The sequence below is a fragment of the Schistocerca nitens genome, chromosome 1 (genome assembly GCF_023898315.1).
Source record: "Schistocerca nitens isolate TAMUIC-IGC-003100 chromosome 1, iqSchNite1.1, whole genome shotgun sequence".
Classification (NCBI taxonomy): domain Eukaryota; kingdom Metazoa; phylum Arthropoda; class Insecta; order Orthoptera; family Acrididae; genus Schistocerca; species Schistocerca nitens.
The window spans coordinates 582,151,577-582,168,888 of NC_064614.1; positions in this window are offsets into that span (position 1 = coordinate 582,151,577).

The following is a 17,312-nucleotide window of genomic DNA, read 5'->3' on the forward strand; positions in this document are numbered from 1 at the left end:
AGGCTTACAGAATTCAAACGTTGCACGTACTAAATGCAGCAGATAACCAAAAACGACGAAAATTCTGTATTGATTTTCGAGCGCGGGTGGAGGTGAATGGTTTCGCAGGCAGAGTTGTGCTCTCTGACGAAGTCACATTTTACTCAAGTTGGAAAGTGAAGAGGCATAATTCGAGAATATGGGATACAAAAAACCCACATTCCCCTCTGGAACACAACGTGATTCTTAGAAACATAATTTTTTCTGGGCCATAACCAACCGCAGAGTCTTTGGTCCTTCCTTCAAAGAGTTTATTGTGACAGGCACAGCCTATTTCGATAGGCTTTGTCTCTGGTTGTTGCTTCAGTTGACAGAAGAAGTAAACGACTTCACTTTGCGGTAGGACGCAGCCGCGCCACACTGGCACGACTTCGTACGTAGTCACCTCAACGAACATCTTCCACAGCGCTGAATTATTCGCGCTGGGTGGAATAATGTTGCGTTCATGTTATGGCGGCCCAGGTAGTCTGACCTTAAAACCAGTGGGTTTTTCCTTTTGGGGATGTGCGAAGGACATGGTTTACGTTCCCTCATCCCCGCAGAACTTGCAGCAGCAAAGGCAGCAGACAGTCGGCGCGGCTTACTCCAGTGATTGGGCCGGGTCTGGCCGGAAATGCAGTACCGGATAGACATCTGCCCTGACGCAAGTGGAACCCGCATCGAGCATTTGTGAATGTAGACAGGAACTGTAAGAGCTAATCTTTCAGTCTAGATGTGTATTTCTAAAATAAAGTCGTAACTGTAGTCACAGGAATACCTTCTTTTTGTCCCATTCGTAGTGAATCATCCTGTGTAATGGGAAGAAGTGAAAGTACCGAATGAACAAACTTGCACGCGTTGAAACGAAGCGACAAGATGACAGCAGACAAGGTAAATACACTACTGGCCATTAAAATTGCTACACCACGAAGATGACGTGCTACAGACGCGAAAATTCAACCGACAGGAAGAAGATGCTGTGATATGCAAATGATTAGCTTTTCAGAGCATTCACACAAGGTTGGCGCCGGTGGCGACACCTACAACGTGCTGACATGAGGAAAGTTTCCAACTGATTTCTCATACACAATCAGCAGTTGACCGGCGTTGCCTGGTGAAACGTTGCTGTGATGCCTCGTGTAAGGAGGAGAAATGCGTACCATCACGTTTCTGTGTTTAATAAAGATCGGATTGTAGCCTATCGCGATTGCGGTTTACCGTATCGCGACATTGCTGCTCCCGTTGGCCGAGATCCAATGACTGTTAGCAGAATATGGAATCGCTGGGTTCAGGAGGGTAATACGGAACGCCGTGCTGGATCCCAACGGCATCGTATCACTAGCAGTCAAGATGACAGGCATCTTATCCGCACGGCTCTAACGGATCGTGCAGCCATGTCTCGATCCCTGAGTCAACAGATGGGGACGTTTGCATAACAACCATCCGCATGCACAGTTCGACGACGTTTGCAGCAGCGTGGACTATTGGCTCGGAGACCATGGCTGCGGTTACCCTTGACGCTGCATCACAGACAGGAGCGCCTGCGATGGTGTACTCAACGACGAACCTGGGTGCACGAATGGCAAAATGTCATTTTTTCGGATGAATCCAGGTTCTGTTTACAGCATCATGATGGTCGCATACGTGTTTGGCGACATCGCGGTGAACGCACATTGGAAGCGTGTATTCATCATCGCCATACAGGCGTATTACCTGGCGTGATGGTATGGGGTGCCATTGGTTACACGTCTCGGTCACCTCTTGTTCGCATTGACGGCACTTTGAACAGTGGACGTTACATTTCTAATGTGTTACGACCCGTGGCTCTACCCTTCATTTGATCTTTGCGAAACCCTACATTTCAGCAGGATAATGCACGACCACATGTTGCAGGTCATGTACGGGACTTTCTGGATACAGAAAATGTTCAACTGCTGCCCTGGCCAGCACATTCTCCAGATCTCTCACCAACTGAAAACGTCTGGTCACTGGTGGCCGAGCAACTGGCTCGTCACAATACGCCAGTCACTACTCTTGATGAACTGTGGTATCGTGTTGAAGTTGCATGGGCAGCTGTACCTATACACGTCATCCAAGCTCTGTTTGACTCAATGCCTAGGCGTATCAAGACCGTTATTACGGCCAGAGGTGGTTGTTGTGGGTACTGATTTCTCAGGATCTATGCACCCAAATTGCGCGAAAATGTAATCACATGTAAGTTCTAGTATATTTGTCCAATGAGTACCCGTTTATCATCTGCATTTCTTCTTGGTGTAGCAATTTTAATGGCCAGTAGTGTACTTTGCTTGCGTAGGATATAAATAAAATAAATCTAAATTCAAATTCACTCGGGGGAAAACTACACACAGGGAGAATGGAAGTTGTTAAGTAACTACGAGAGGTCTAGATATTCGTTGCAAGGGACGGCATGGGCCGTAAAGACGACCTCAGGTGTCCGTGGCCTCAGCTCCGGCGTCCGTCGACACCGCAGTACCGTAACGCAAGAGTGGGCTCTGCAAGTCTGACTCCAAGGCAGCGGAGGTCAGGGCATGCCGTTACCTAGCATGGCGGCAGACTGATGCGTCGATGTTCATATTAACATAGAACGAATTAGCAACTGCAAAGGAGGGAGGCACGATCGAGCAATGAATGAGGCAGAGCGCCGTGTCTCCGGCTGGTTTATAGCCTGGTCAGCATGCTGCCGAGGCCAAAAACACAGTCCACGTTTCCAGGGAGGCTACACCGACCTGCCTTTTACAGATCTTGATGGCAGGGGAGAGGACTTTTCGAGAGTTAGGTTGTCCATCTCCGCGTCGCGTCAGCAGACAAACGTGTCCCTCCTCGGCCGAGTGCGCCACGAACAAAATACGAACGTCATACTGGAATTTTTAATAAAAGTGACTTATGGTATCCACAAAATTATTCTGTCATTGCTGTCTGATAGTCCTGTAAATCCACAAAACATTGATCGTTTCAGAATTTCGAGCATCATTAATTTATTGCAAGAAACATGCATATTAAGTTTATGAATTTGCTTACTATGCATCTAATCCACCCGCGGTTGCCGTCATTCAGTTCGTAATTCCATTAGGTTTTAGAGCCTGTGATCAGAATTTAGAGGAATTGATTGTTATTAGCACGCTCTTTCTTTGTATGGTCTGTATGTAACGCCAGCTTGTCCTCGACGAGTTCGCGCGGATCGCCCTGGAAAAGTCTTTTGCCGGCTGGTGTGGCCGTGCGGTTCTAGGCGCTTCAGTTTGGAACATCCTGCCTCGGGCATGTATGTGTGTGATGTCCTTAGGTTAGTTAGGTTTAAGTAGTTCTAAGTTCTAGGGGACTGATGACCTCAGAAGTTCAGTCCCATAGTGCTCAGAGCCATTTTTTTTAAAAGTCTTTAATCTCCTTGGAAGGTGGCTGCATTGAGTTACAGCGCCGGAAATTGCGCCAAAGATTATTATTCCGTCGCCTCCACTGGGGCAGTAGTAGTTCAGAGGATGTCGAGAGTAGTCGTTGTTCTGTTGGGCGAGAGAGTAGACGAGCTGAGTGTTGACTGAAATGTTGTACTGTTCGGTTGGTGTAATGTATAGATGGAAGAAGATGCAATTGTCAGAATATATTTGATGCCGGTGTAATGGAATATTGTCGACAATGTATAATGAGGTAAAAAGGTATTACAGTTTTCTTTAATAACTATCCCTCTCGCTCACAGTTTCAGTCAACAAAGCATCTGGCTCGTGTTCAGGTATTAGACTTGTAATTCTGGTTTCTATGTGCAACTATAGTATTTCTGGGTTTTCAATTAGTTCATTGTAAACAGTGTTTAAAATATTTTGTCGTATTGAGAAAGAACCGAGCCAGATACATGTACGTTGAGTCACACTACCACACACAGAACGGTTACACTTGTGCTTTGTTGTTTCGTAGCTTTTACAATTGCAAGGGGCTTAATTAATCAAATGTGGTAATGGAAATTCCTTGACATTCTTTATTTTTATTTTATGCAGTCACATTGCGTGCTAATAATAGTCAGGGCCAACCGGTTACGAAACTTCGTAACCGGTCACACAGCTACTAAAATTATTGCATTTATTCATTAATATTAGTATTGTCTTTCTAATTAAGCCCCCATGCATCCTCTCGCCTCATGTCGTCTGGTAGGCGCGCGCGCACGCCCACCCACCCACCCACACACACACACACACACACACAATTGGCTCTGTTTACAATTCCGGATGCGGGTTATTCAGTTTTCGGATTTTCGTGCATTGTTCGACGATCCTTCTGCATCTGCGTCATATTCCGCGAGCCACCTAACGATGTTTGGCGGAGGGTACTTCTGGAACCACTAACTGATCCCCCTTCCCTATTCCACTAGCGAATAGCAGGTGGGAAGAATAATTTTTGGTAAACCTCTGTATTAGCTCTAATGTCTCGAATTTCCCAACGTCGTCATTTTGCGATATGCACAAGTACGTTGCAGGCAGTAATATGTTGTCTGACTCTTCCCGTAAAGTGCTCTCTCGGAATTTCAATAGTAAATCTCTCTGTGATGCACAACGCCTCTCTTGCAGCATCTGCACTGCAGTTTATTGACCGTCTCTGTAACACTCGCGCCGACTAAACGCTCCAATGACGAAACGCGCCGCTCTTCGTTAGATCTCTACTTCTTCTGTCAGGCTTACCTGATAAGGATTCCAGAATTTTTGAAAAACATAACACAAAAATAAGTCTGAAGTATTTTGTTACTATTAGAAGCAATATTTTCGTTCATAGCACTCAATTATATGTGTGACTAATGTTTTCCCACAAGATGACCTATTCCACGGCCGGACATCCCTGAAATATATTCAGGGAAATACAGAGAATATACGCATGTTTGCCTAATTCTTGGAAGTTGGCCGTTTCGTAAGACGTCCTTTCACACATCGCGGAACTGCACTGCACTTGGCGTATGTCACTTTTTGATCCAAAGACAGTCAGTCAAGTAACGCCTCTGTCATCGAGAGTGACTCATCTTTGGCAAAACAAGGAATTGCTGGTTTATCTTACCACGGGGCAAGACTTTGACCGTAGCAGGCCACTGAGAATACTGAGTAACAATATCCGTTCCGGTTACGTCATGAGTTGAAACAAATGCACACTCTCGCCTTAACCTTCTGCATGGCCAGCACGCAGTGTCAAGCTGTATTTCAGACAACTGTCTTGTGTTTGATACAGATGGATTCGATTAACAACCTTCGATGTAATCGTGACACCGCAGCCAGCATCGAGCATTTCAGATGCATCAATATGACTGCGATACCGTTTAGGTAGCACCGAGCGAGGTGGCGCAGTGGTTAGACACTGGACTCGCATTCGGGAGGACGACGGTTCAATCCCGCGTCCGGCCATCCTGATTTAGGTTTTCCGTGATTTCCCTAAACCGCTCCAGGCAAATGCCGGGATGGTTCCTTTCAAAGGGCACGGCCAACTTCCTTCCCCATCCTTACCTAATCCGATGAGACCGATGACCTCGCTGTCTGGTCTCCTTCCCCAAAACAACCAACCGTTCAGGTACGGTAAAAATCGCATATTTTTTGCTTTTCCATTATATGCGGGCTTCACGTGCAGAATAGTGTGTCTTAGTTTTCATTTTCAATTGCTTCAGAACATTTGGTTATCAGAATCCGACTCTGTGCTAGGTATCTGAAAATTCAACTGATTTACAAACAGCTTCTCTACGATCAGCTTTTATTCGTATTTCATGAGGTCGTCTACTTTTATGCATTTAATTTAAATCTATCAGCTATTCGCCAGGTTACATGTCGCATCTGCTTCCTTTACATTTACATTAAGAAGCAAAGCAGTCGTCAACTCGAAGGTTGGTTTTAACTTGACAGTGCCTACCGAGGGTGGTATGTCCTTGCCTTCCTCCGACCTTTGAAGTGACTCAGACAGTCAGTAAATGAGCGATCTAAGTAGACTCCGAATCGCAGTGTAACCCGGTATTATCCACATTAAAAAACTAACACAGGTGTAAAGAAGTGATGAGTGATAGTTAAAATCCAATGACTGACCAGAGACCGAATCCCGGTCTTCTGAATTCATAATCTACGTCAGCTATACATAACTGCGTCTCCCAGCACAGTCTAATTCCTGATCCATGTCTTAACCTAAAATACAGGAAAGAGTCGCCTCATTACAAGTGATTCTCTCTTAATCTTTTTAAAGACAGGTTTTTGACTATGACTTAATGCCGAAACTTTTTAAGTTGTTGCGATGTACGAACATAAAAATAGGTCAAGAGAGCAAAAAAACCAAAACCAATATGCCATGGAACGAAGCAAGGAAGTGTGCCAAAGACTTCGTAAAACAGAATGACAAGGTTTCCAAAGAGAACAAGATTATTTTCAAAAAATAGAGAAGAGTAACGAAGTCACCAACGAAGAAACTCAGGGAATAATGCAGTTACAGTGATTTCCAGGTATTAAGTGACGAAAACTACAAATGCTTATTATAAAAACTTCGTGCAACAGTGACATAACAGGGACTGAAGAGCGAACGGTGGAGAGAGTCAGGAAATTATAAACTAACCGATGACTTAAATTGCAAGAAATTCACATTCTCTGAAATTATGGTTCCTTAAAATAAAAAAAAGCACTCTGCTGTCAGGACTGCGCGGTGTCGACCGGCCACCGTGTCATCCTCTAGCATATGGCGTCACTAGGATGCGGTACAGAGGGGCATGGGATTAGCACACCGCTCCCTCGACCATTTTCGGCTTTCCAAACCTTGAAACCGCTGATTCTCATCCAAGTAGCACCTCCATTGGCGTCACGAGGCTGAGCGGAGCCCGATCAGCCCTTCTACCAAGAAAAATTCCTGGCAGTTCCGGGAATTGAACCCGGGTCCTCCGAAATACCTCCACTAAGTTATATACAAATATCTTATTTGGCCAGCAGATTTCGTTTTTATTTTACTCAGTTAATGTATTGCGGTTTTCCCCTGTAGGGTCAAGACAGCGGGCAGAAGCATTGCTTGAAGTATACTTAATCAGTGGGAAGTATCGAGCTCATGTCTTCCACCATTGCCGGTTGTGTTTCTGCCGTGACTGTGGCGATGCTACGAGCGTGATCTCGGCGATGCGAACGGGGGCAGTACAGAGAGAGACGCGGTCCTCGGCGGGCCCGTATCGCCCCCGCAGGCGCCCTTGAGCCGGCGACCCAGTTGTCCGCGCTCGAGACCCGCCCACGGCTGTCGAAACTCGCTTCGTGTTCTCTTCCACTCCCACCGGACTCAGCGCCCTTGCTGCAATGTAGCGCACCGATGGCCTAAAAACAGGTCTACCGTGGACGTCTCTGGTGAACTGGTTAATGTCATTTCAGGGATGTGTGTCGTCTTCAACAGACAGCAGAAATGTTAAACTCTATTAACTTCCACTTGCACTCATTATTTACCATTCTTTGAAACGTATTTATGTAATTTCAGCAGTTGTTTTCCAGTGTCTTTCTCCTCCCTTTCATCTTCGAAACTAGCAGTAAGTGTGTTACGTTAAATCCTAAGGGCTTTGTTTTCTGTGGAGTACCGTTTAATTTTTATTTGTCTTCAGATTCGTTCAAATGTCTTTGAGCACTATGGGACTTAACTGCTGAGGTCATCAGTCCACTAGAACTTAGAACTACTTAAACCTAACTAACCTGAGGACATCACACACATCCATGCCCGAGGCAGGATTCGAACCTGCGACGGCCGGCTGTCTTCAGATTACTGAATAGTTTCGTCTGTGTATAAGTTTCCAAATAAGAACATATGCGCAAGCCATCAAGTGGCCACGTTTGTTTAGAGTCCAGTAACTATATAATTTACACATAGTGCAATGTTAGGAATCGACCATATTTAGAGACATCACAAGCAAACGCATAAGCCCCGCATGATCAATGCAGTGGTTGTCCAGTACACCACAATATTGTCACAAACATGTACTGCTTTCATATGCATATTAGAAAATAGACTATGATACACTTTTAGGCACTAACAATATTAATGGCAAGAAGGTGTTATCAAGCTTCAACTCAGTAAACGTATAGCCCACACAGCACAGTGCCTTATTGAAAACTTAGTCCATGGCCTCGTGGGGTGTGCGCCACACTCTAGCCCTAGCATCAGCTCTTATCAACTGAAATCAGGACTCATCTGACCAGGCCTCAAATTCCCCCGCGTCCAGGGTCCAACCGATATGACCACGAGTCCAGGGGCCCTATTCTGTATCTTTCCGCTATTTTGCCGATCGGTTTGGTACGCGAACGCACCGAACTGTGTTGTTTTCGAAAAAGAGCGCCCAACATTATTCTGTAAGCTCTTCGGAAGCGATGCCAAACGCTGTTGTCAGTTCTCCTCGCGCCAAACAATCAAAAGCAACCTGGCTCAGATAAACCGAAAAGTGTGGTTAGAGTACGTGATAGTGTTCAAATTTTGCTGACCATGTGCTTCCATGAGTGGACAATAACTATAGAATATTGACTGTGTTCTGGAAACTGTAATAAATGACACATTATGTCATTTTATTCTCATTCACATCGACGTCTTGTTTTGGATTTTACGTTTCGGAATATGAGTTAGTAATGGAGTGTAGTACCACACTGCACTAATATATGTATAGATAGACCCGAAAAATTCGTCATTTTTTTCTGTTTTCCGTCGTTCCTTAGTTGTTTCAAAATTCATAGAGATACGTTCCGTCTATGCAACTAATTTGAAGGCAGTTTGTGTATTGCCATATGCATTTCGCTTCTTTTATTCGTGAAGATGCTTCACAAATAAAAGAAGCGAAACGCGTATGGCAATAAACAAACTGCCTTCGATTAGTTGCATAGACGGAACACATCTCCACGAACCCGAAAAATTGTTTAAGAGAGAGTCAAAGAATAACAACATGCATAGAATGTGGTTGTACCTCGCTCCTAGAGATCCAAATGATGAAGTAGCCTACTTACCTACATGATACGTCACCAATTTGGTTCATTAAAAAAAAAAAAAACGCCTTTTCGAGAGCGTGTAGCGAGTGCAGCTATAGAAGTTCGTTGTAGTTTATAACGTGCATCTGATGAATCAAAATGTTTCATATACAGTGGGAAAGTCTAAAAATATTGTGACGGGAATCTTTCATCTCTGTCTACTGTTAAGGATTCGATAGCAGACAAATGCTTCTGACAAGCTGAAGTATAAAGACGATTGCTGCTAGTTTCATTCCTAGTAATTTAAATTGTGCTCTTAGATTCCTGTCTGACCACACACTTAGAAACCGCTACGTATTAAAAAAATGGTGAATTATTTGTGACAAGAAAAAAGTATAAATGTCACTGTCAGTTCTGTCACGCACAGCAATTTCATCTTTCACTTCATAAACATATGGAAGTCACGAAATCGAAGATACTCATTACTGAGAAAGCGCGCTCTTACGTTTAAATAACAACGAATATATTGTACCAGACTGTTCACCCACCACATGGTCAGTGAATGCAGGATTCGAGCCTATCACGGTGCTGAAGAGGACTTCTGCTACCAACTCCAGAAGCAGTGTGCTGGATTGAAGGACTGGATATTCAGTTGTAAAGCCCAACTTAAGTTTCTTGTGTGTAAATATGTACTTATGTACATGTAATTTAATTTTATGATATGTCTGTATTAGCCATACGCTAAATAAATAAATATCAGAAATATGCTTAACTTAACGAAGTCTCAGAATGTGTTACAAATACGAAGAGGAGAAAAAATATTTTGTTATCCAAACCTGCGACCTTAGACACACCAGTTCATTGTCTGTGCTACTGTAACTCTTTCTCTAGGGCACTTTATTCTACATAATTCCAGTTGAGAGAGATGCAGGCTGACTTCGTAGCCAAATGATGCGGGCGTAAGCCATAAATGCATGAAATTTTGGAAGGTTTCCTCTATCAGGCTTCACAAAATTCCTTTGCATTTTTACTTAATAGTTTTAAATGCGTTTCGATAGTTAATAAGTAAACCATTTGCGGAAAAAAGTACTTGAAGTCACTAGTAATTTCAGCTAACACTCATGTGATATACATAAGCAGAGCTGACCTTTTGAAATTTAATGTTTTTTCAAACTCTTAATTACGTAAAAATAACAGGTATTTTGTGAGAATGTTGACCGAAACTGTTTTTTTTAAATGTTATAATCATTCACAGTAACAACAATACAAACCACACTTCTAACAAAGGAAAACAGTCTTTTATGAAGTCACTTTTAACCCAGAGAGACGCATTCTGGTGATTCTTCAGTAACACAATCACTAAATCCGGAGCTAAAACCGCTCAATATGTTTAAAACAGCAAATTCTAGGTGTAAATAAACCACACTGAACCGAACGAGAGGGCCATACCGAAATCCAAAACATCTTCGTTCAGTTGTCGAAAAATCGTCAGGATGACCGATCGGTAACAGGTCTCAGCAGCTTACTGAATAGGAACTTCGGATAAAGAACCGAAAATGACGTCACTACCGAGGGCAACCTACAGCACCGATCGGTATGAACGATACAGAATAGTGCCCCAGGAGAGGCACTGCAGGTGATGTCATCGACGTCTGCTGCCGTAGCCCTTTAACGCCAAATTTCGACGCACTTTCCTAACGGATACGTTCGTCGTACGTTCCACATTGATTTCTGTGGTTATTTAACGCAGTGTTGTTTGTCTGTTAGCACTGACAACTCTACACTAATGCCGCTGCTCTCGGTTGTTAAGTGAAGTCCGTCAGCCACTGCCTTGTCGTCGGTGCGAAGTAATGTCTGAAATTTTCTGTTCTCTACACCCTCTCGACACTGTGGATCTCTGATTATTGAACTCCCCAAGGATTTCCGAAACAGAATGTCCTATGCATCTAGCTCAAAGTACCACTCCTCGTTCGAAGTCTTAATTCCAGCTGAGCGGCTGTAATAACGTCGGATTATATTATAGCTATACCATGACTTTTGTCACATCAGTGTAACAGGAGAGTCCAGGGCGGAAAGCGGGAGGGGGGAGTGCCATACTAAACAGTGATAACGATTTCCAATTTGGTTATCTTGTTAAATGTTGTGGCAAGTATGTACGAGGGTTGCCCATAAAGTAAGGTCTGCAACGAGCTCCCGTCGGGACGGAGCGAGCTAGATTAAATCAGATAACACGGCCGTGTTGCTCGCTTCCCACACCACTATTCTTGCCAGTCGCCATCTCTCTGCGACGCTATTTCTTGGCGTAGCAGCCGTTAATTGCAGCCGTGAATTGCGTTCTGTGATTAGATTTCTCTGGTTTCAGGGGTCAACCCTTACTGATATCCGTCACCCGTTGACCAATATGCACGGAGAAAATTACATGGGCGTAAACAGTGGTGTAAGGAGTTCGCAGACGGCCGTATAAACGTGCACGACGAAGCTGGCCATCAGTTTCGGACGATATATTGATTAAAGTCGAAGAAATTATGCTTTCAGATCGGCGTTTGACTGTGCGAGAGATTGCCGAACCGAACTTATACGGGACGTCTCTAAGACTACCGTGAACACTATTTTGACGGACATTTTGAAGCAGCGCGAGGTTTGTGCCGGGTGGGTGCCACGGATGCTCAGTTGATGAACACAGAAAGAAGAGCATCGAAAGTGCCCGCAAGTTTCTGCGCCGTTATCGGGATGAGGCTGAGGAATGGATGGATTCAATGGTAACTGGAGACGAGACTTGGATCCACTGCTTCAAGCCGGAGTCTAAGGAACAGTCAAAACAATGGCGGCATTCCGGTTGTCCAAATGTCAAGAAGTTCAAGCAAACGCCGTCTGCGGGGTAGGTAATGGCTTCTGTATTCTGGGGTAGGAAAAGTGTTCTGCTGGTGGTCTACCTGGAAAGAGGTACAAGAATCAACGGGGAAAGGTACTGCGAAACACTAACAAATCTACGCCGGGCTATACACAACAAAGGAGCGGTCGTTTGCATCATGACAACGCCCGGCGTCACATAGTCAGTACCACGACAGATCTCATCGCCAGTTCCAATGGGAAATCATTGACCATCCTCCATATAGCCCTGATTTGGTTCCCAGTGATTACTTTTTGTTCCCAAAGTTGACACAACTCTTGGGGGGAATGAAATTCTCAAGGATCAAAGAGCTGGAGGCAGCTGTCAATTCCGTCCTGCACGAGTCGGCGGGAGAATGGTAGACGCGGGTATGAAAAAGCTTCCGGAGCGTCTCCAGTCGTGATGGAGACTACGTTGAAAAATTGCTAAAAGTTCAAGCTTCCAGAATCTGTTATTGGTTTTGCAATAAAATGACGTTTACTATGTGAAGAAGCATTGTAGACCTTACTTTGCGCACCAAAATATGAGTCAGAGTGTTTAAAACACACAAGCTACCGCTGAGTTTATTCCTGTCACTGTTAAATGAGAAATAACCGTCTCCATCGCGAGGTGTAGCCGTGGCTCCAAGGTTGTGTAAATGACACCGTGCCATATTTGCGCGCACCTAAGCTATGTTTGAGACGAAGATGAGACGAAGATGAGACAAAGTTATGACGGGCGCAGCGAACACGAGACGAAATCAGCATTATGACCGAGGTAATGAGATTCCCAGGTAAACTGTGATTCCAAAGCGCGTGCTAATCGGTGTGAAAAACGTTCAGAGACCTTCTCCGATTCTACAGAAACACTGTGCAAAGATCTGAATTTCTCTCCATTTTTTACAGTGAAGTGTCTGCCAGTGAAGATGGTATTAGTTGCGTCACATCCGTTAATGGTGCGACACTGGGACAGCGGCAGCTGCACCATATTGGGGATTAGTATAGTCACAGACAATAGAAGATTTTGTCTGTTTCAGGTAATTTAGTAAAGACAACAATCGATCACTAATTACTGATTCTTTTATTTTATGAAGTCGAATTCGAGTGCACCGCATTTCTCCAGGGTATTATCCTCGCTGGACTTCCATTTGTCAGGCATGCAGTCAGGCCGCTGCATCACGTTTAAATATTAACACAGTAGCAACAGATCGAGGTCATGTCTGATGTTAAGAGTGGACCATTATAAAAGAATCCACCTGCATCTACTCTCCACATAGCTGTTTCTCCGGCATTACCTTTCTTGACGAAAACAATTCTCTGATTTATCGTAGGATAACGCAATAATCACACGCCAGACTGTTTCAGCACGTTTCAACGAGGCTAAAAACAGTGTAAGCTACTGAAGAAAAGCATCGCAGCCAAACCCGTTTGGAGAATAGAAATCACCGTTAATTGCTTTCATTGCAACACTGCTTGTCGCAAGAAAAAAGAAGCAAAAGAGCTTTAACTATCCATTATGGACAAAATAAGTACTACCTGTTTACCATTGACAGAAATTAGTTCGGCCAATGACTTTTCACACAAAGCGACACAATGCTCTCTACTTTCAGTTGCTCGAGGAAAAAACGCAGTGGTATGACGTCCGTTTTCTTTCACTGCATTCATTATCCTACAAGAAGAACAAAAGTAGAATAAATAATTACCAAAGATGCCATGTTATCCTCTGCTTCAGAGAAGCTAGAAACACACATAGCAGCAAATGCACCACCAGTTTCAGATTACACCCTACGGGGTCGTCGAGTTACTTTAAAGGCTAACACTTGTGAAGTTCTTGCGCTAGAGCTTAAGGTAGAATTCCACGTGATTTACAACAACATGGGAGGATTACTGGTTTTCAAGATTGTGCGGGACGTGTCTTAACTTACTTCTTGCCAGGACCTGCAAACAAGGAAGCCGGGCTGTTCAGTGGAGCATCCTTGGAGGCATAATGATCCTCGGAGCTCTCTCAGCTGGCACCCCACCTTTCTCTCGGAACGGCTTCTACTTTCCCTCACAGGAAAATCTTTCATCTTCAGCTGAAATTAATAATGCAGGAATGATACTGTGACTAACACGTTTCCCTGGTAATTTAAATAACCTTACCCACTCTTTTACGTACACATCTGAAAAGGTACGCCATGAAAACTAGTTATCATATAAAGCAGTTCTTCAAAGGTTTAAAATATCTTAGTGTATTAGTCGTCCACTTCAAGCTTGTTCCATAAACTGAAGATATTTTAACGCTGGAAAGAACTGTTTTATATGTGAGGGATGGCCATATAGTGTTAACTATCACCTCGAAAAATTAATCAAGTTTCAACCTTTTCACGAGTGCTGTTTAATGAAGGACTGTCGTAATTTTTTTCACACCATATGTTTAACATACTCATAATTTTAATGACATGTCTCAAAAATCTCTCCTTTGAATGCGATGCACTAATCCCAGCGTTTCTGCCAGTCTGTAAAGACATGATGGAAACCATTTTTTGAAACGTCCTACAGAATTTCCTCCACAGACTTCACTACTGCTTCTGATGATGGAAAATGTCACCGACGTAGGTGTCTCTTCTTCAGGTTAGAAAATAAAAAAAAGTCACACGGGGCTAAATCCGGAGTGTAAGGAGGGCGGGGGGCGCACTTTACATTGCTTTTTGCAAGACACTGGGGACAACATTTTCAGTATCCTGCAGTACTTTATCAGGGCGCAGCATTCAGTCTCTTTCACGGGTATGTGGCTTTTGCGACTGATATGGACCAGCGAAAATTTCAGGATATTCCTATATTAGTGTCCAGTTATTGATACTGTGTAACATGCTGATAAACCATTCCATCAATATGAAAACAACGAGATGTGAAATAACTGGAGAGTCAGGTTACCTTACTTTGAAGCTGATTGTCTCCCCTCTTTAAATAATTTAAAACGATCTTCGAATTGTACTGTGGAGAAGAACAGGCTCTCCCTAGGCCTCCTGTAACATTGTAATGCCCTCAGCTGAAGATTTGTTGCCACGAAAGCAGACTTTCAAACCCGCATGTTACTCATCGCGCGTCACTTATAGCGCTGCAGTAGGCGATACTGAACATGTCCTTCAGATATTGTCGCCATTAATGATATAATCACACCTGGCGGGGCTGACATGACGATGCAAAGTAACATTTGTCTTCTTATGTTGAGTTTCACGAATTTGCGAGCATCTGGACTGTGACTGCGTGACACGTAGAGGTTTGGAGCGGCAGGTACCGCTCACCATAGGCCTCCGCCCACGAATGTGGCCACTACGTGGCGTCAGAAAGTATCTTTACTCGTCTGTGAATAATACGCTCCGCCACTGACGAAGTTGCCAGTTGACTTCGGAACGGCAGGGTTAAAGGCGAGCTGACAAACGTGTTTGTGTTAAGCCGGGTACTCGAACAGGACGTCTGGGTTGTAAGACCCTTTCTAGTAACCTGTTCATTAGTGTCTGAACGGACGCAGCGGCTCCAGTGATCCTTTTGAGAGCGTTTTGCAGCAACTCCAATGGCCCAGCTAAGAACATACCGCAGTGCTCTGGCGGTATCCGTTTGACGCCACAACGCAGAGACAGCCGATATCGGACTTCACGTGGGATTGTAATACGTCGGCGACCTTGTCAAAAAATGGCTCTGAGAACTATGGGACTTAACATCTATGGTCATCAGTCCCCTAGAACTTAGAACTAGTTAAACCGAACTAACCTAAGCACATCACACAACACCAAGCCATCACGAGGCAGAGAAAATCCCTGACCCCGCCGGGAATCGAACCCGGGAACCCGGGCGTGGGAAGCGAGAACGCTACCGCACGACCACGAGCTGCGGGCGGCGACCTTGTCCAACTCACCTTGCGTACCTGTCTCCCTATAACGTGCACACAACCTACGTACGGCACGTCGAGAGGCATTGGCATCTGCAGCAACACGACGGGAAGCCCATCCTTTTTGGATCAAATAGACCTCCTTACATCTTGCACTGCATTAAGATGTCGCGGTGCATGCGCTTTGTTGAATACAACGTCAATAAATGACAAGTGCCATTTGTGTACCGGAACCTCAATAGAAAACAATGGGACTCCGGTATTCACTTCCTTCTGTGGGGTCATCTGTCACTGTAATGCACAACACAGACAATAAATGTCGAATGGTTTTAATTGTTGTCTACACTGAAATTGAAGATCTCAAGCCACACAATAACATCACAGGTACCGTCTGTATACAGGGTGTTACAAGAAGGTACGGCCAAACTTTCAGGAAACATTCCTCACACGCAAATAAAGAAAAGATGTTATGTGGACATATGTCCGGAAACGCTTAATTTCCATGTTAGAGCTCAGTTTCGTCAGTATGTACTGCACTTCCTCGATTCACCGACAGTTGGCCCAATTGAAGGAAGGTAATGTTGACTTCGGTGCTTGTGTTGACATGCGACTCATTGCTCTACAGTACTAGCATCAAGCGCATCAGTACGTAGCATCAACAGGTTAGTGTTCATCACGAACGTGGTTTTGCAGTCAGTGCAATGTTTACAAATGCGGAGTTGGCAGATGCCCATTTGATGTATGGATTAGCACGGGGCAATAGCCGTGGCGCGGTACGTTTGTATCGACACAGATTTCCAGAACGAAGGTGTCCCAACAGGAAGACGTTCGAAGCAATTGATCGGCGTCTTAGGGAGCACGGAACATTCCAACCTATGACTCGCGACTGGGGAAGACCTAGAACGACGAGGACACCTGCAATGGACGAGGCAATTCTTCGTGCAGTTGACGATAACCCTAATGTCAGCGTCAGAGAAGTTGCTGCTGTACAAGGTAACGTTGACCACGTCACTGTATGGAGAGTGCTACGGGAGAACCAGTTGTTTCCGTACCATGTACAGCGTGTGCAGGCACTATCAGCAGCTGATTGGCCTCCACGGGTACACTTCTGCGAATGGTTCATCCAACAATGTGTCAATCCTCATTTCAGTGCAAATGTTCTCTTTACGGATGAGGCTTCATTTCAACGTGATCAAATTGTAAATTTTCGCACTCAGCATGTGTGGGCTGACGAGAATCCGCACGCAATTGTGCAATCATGTCATCAACACAGATTTTCTGTGAACGTTTGGGCAGGAATTATTGGTGATGTCTTGATTGGGCCCCATGTTCTTCCACCTACGCTCAATGGAGCACGTTATCATGATTTCATACTGGATACTCTACCTGTGCTGCTAGAACATGTGCCTTTACAAGTACGACACAACATGTGGTTCATGCACGATGGAGCTCCTGCACGTTTCAGTCGAAGTGTTCGTACGCTTCTCAACAATAGAACGGTGACCGATGGATTGGTAGAGGCGGACCAATTCCATGGCCTCCACGCTATCCTGACCTCAACCCTCTTGACTTTCATTTATGGGGGCATTTGAAAGCTCTTGTCTACGCTACCCCGGTACCAA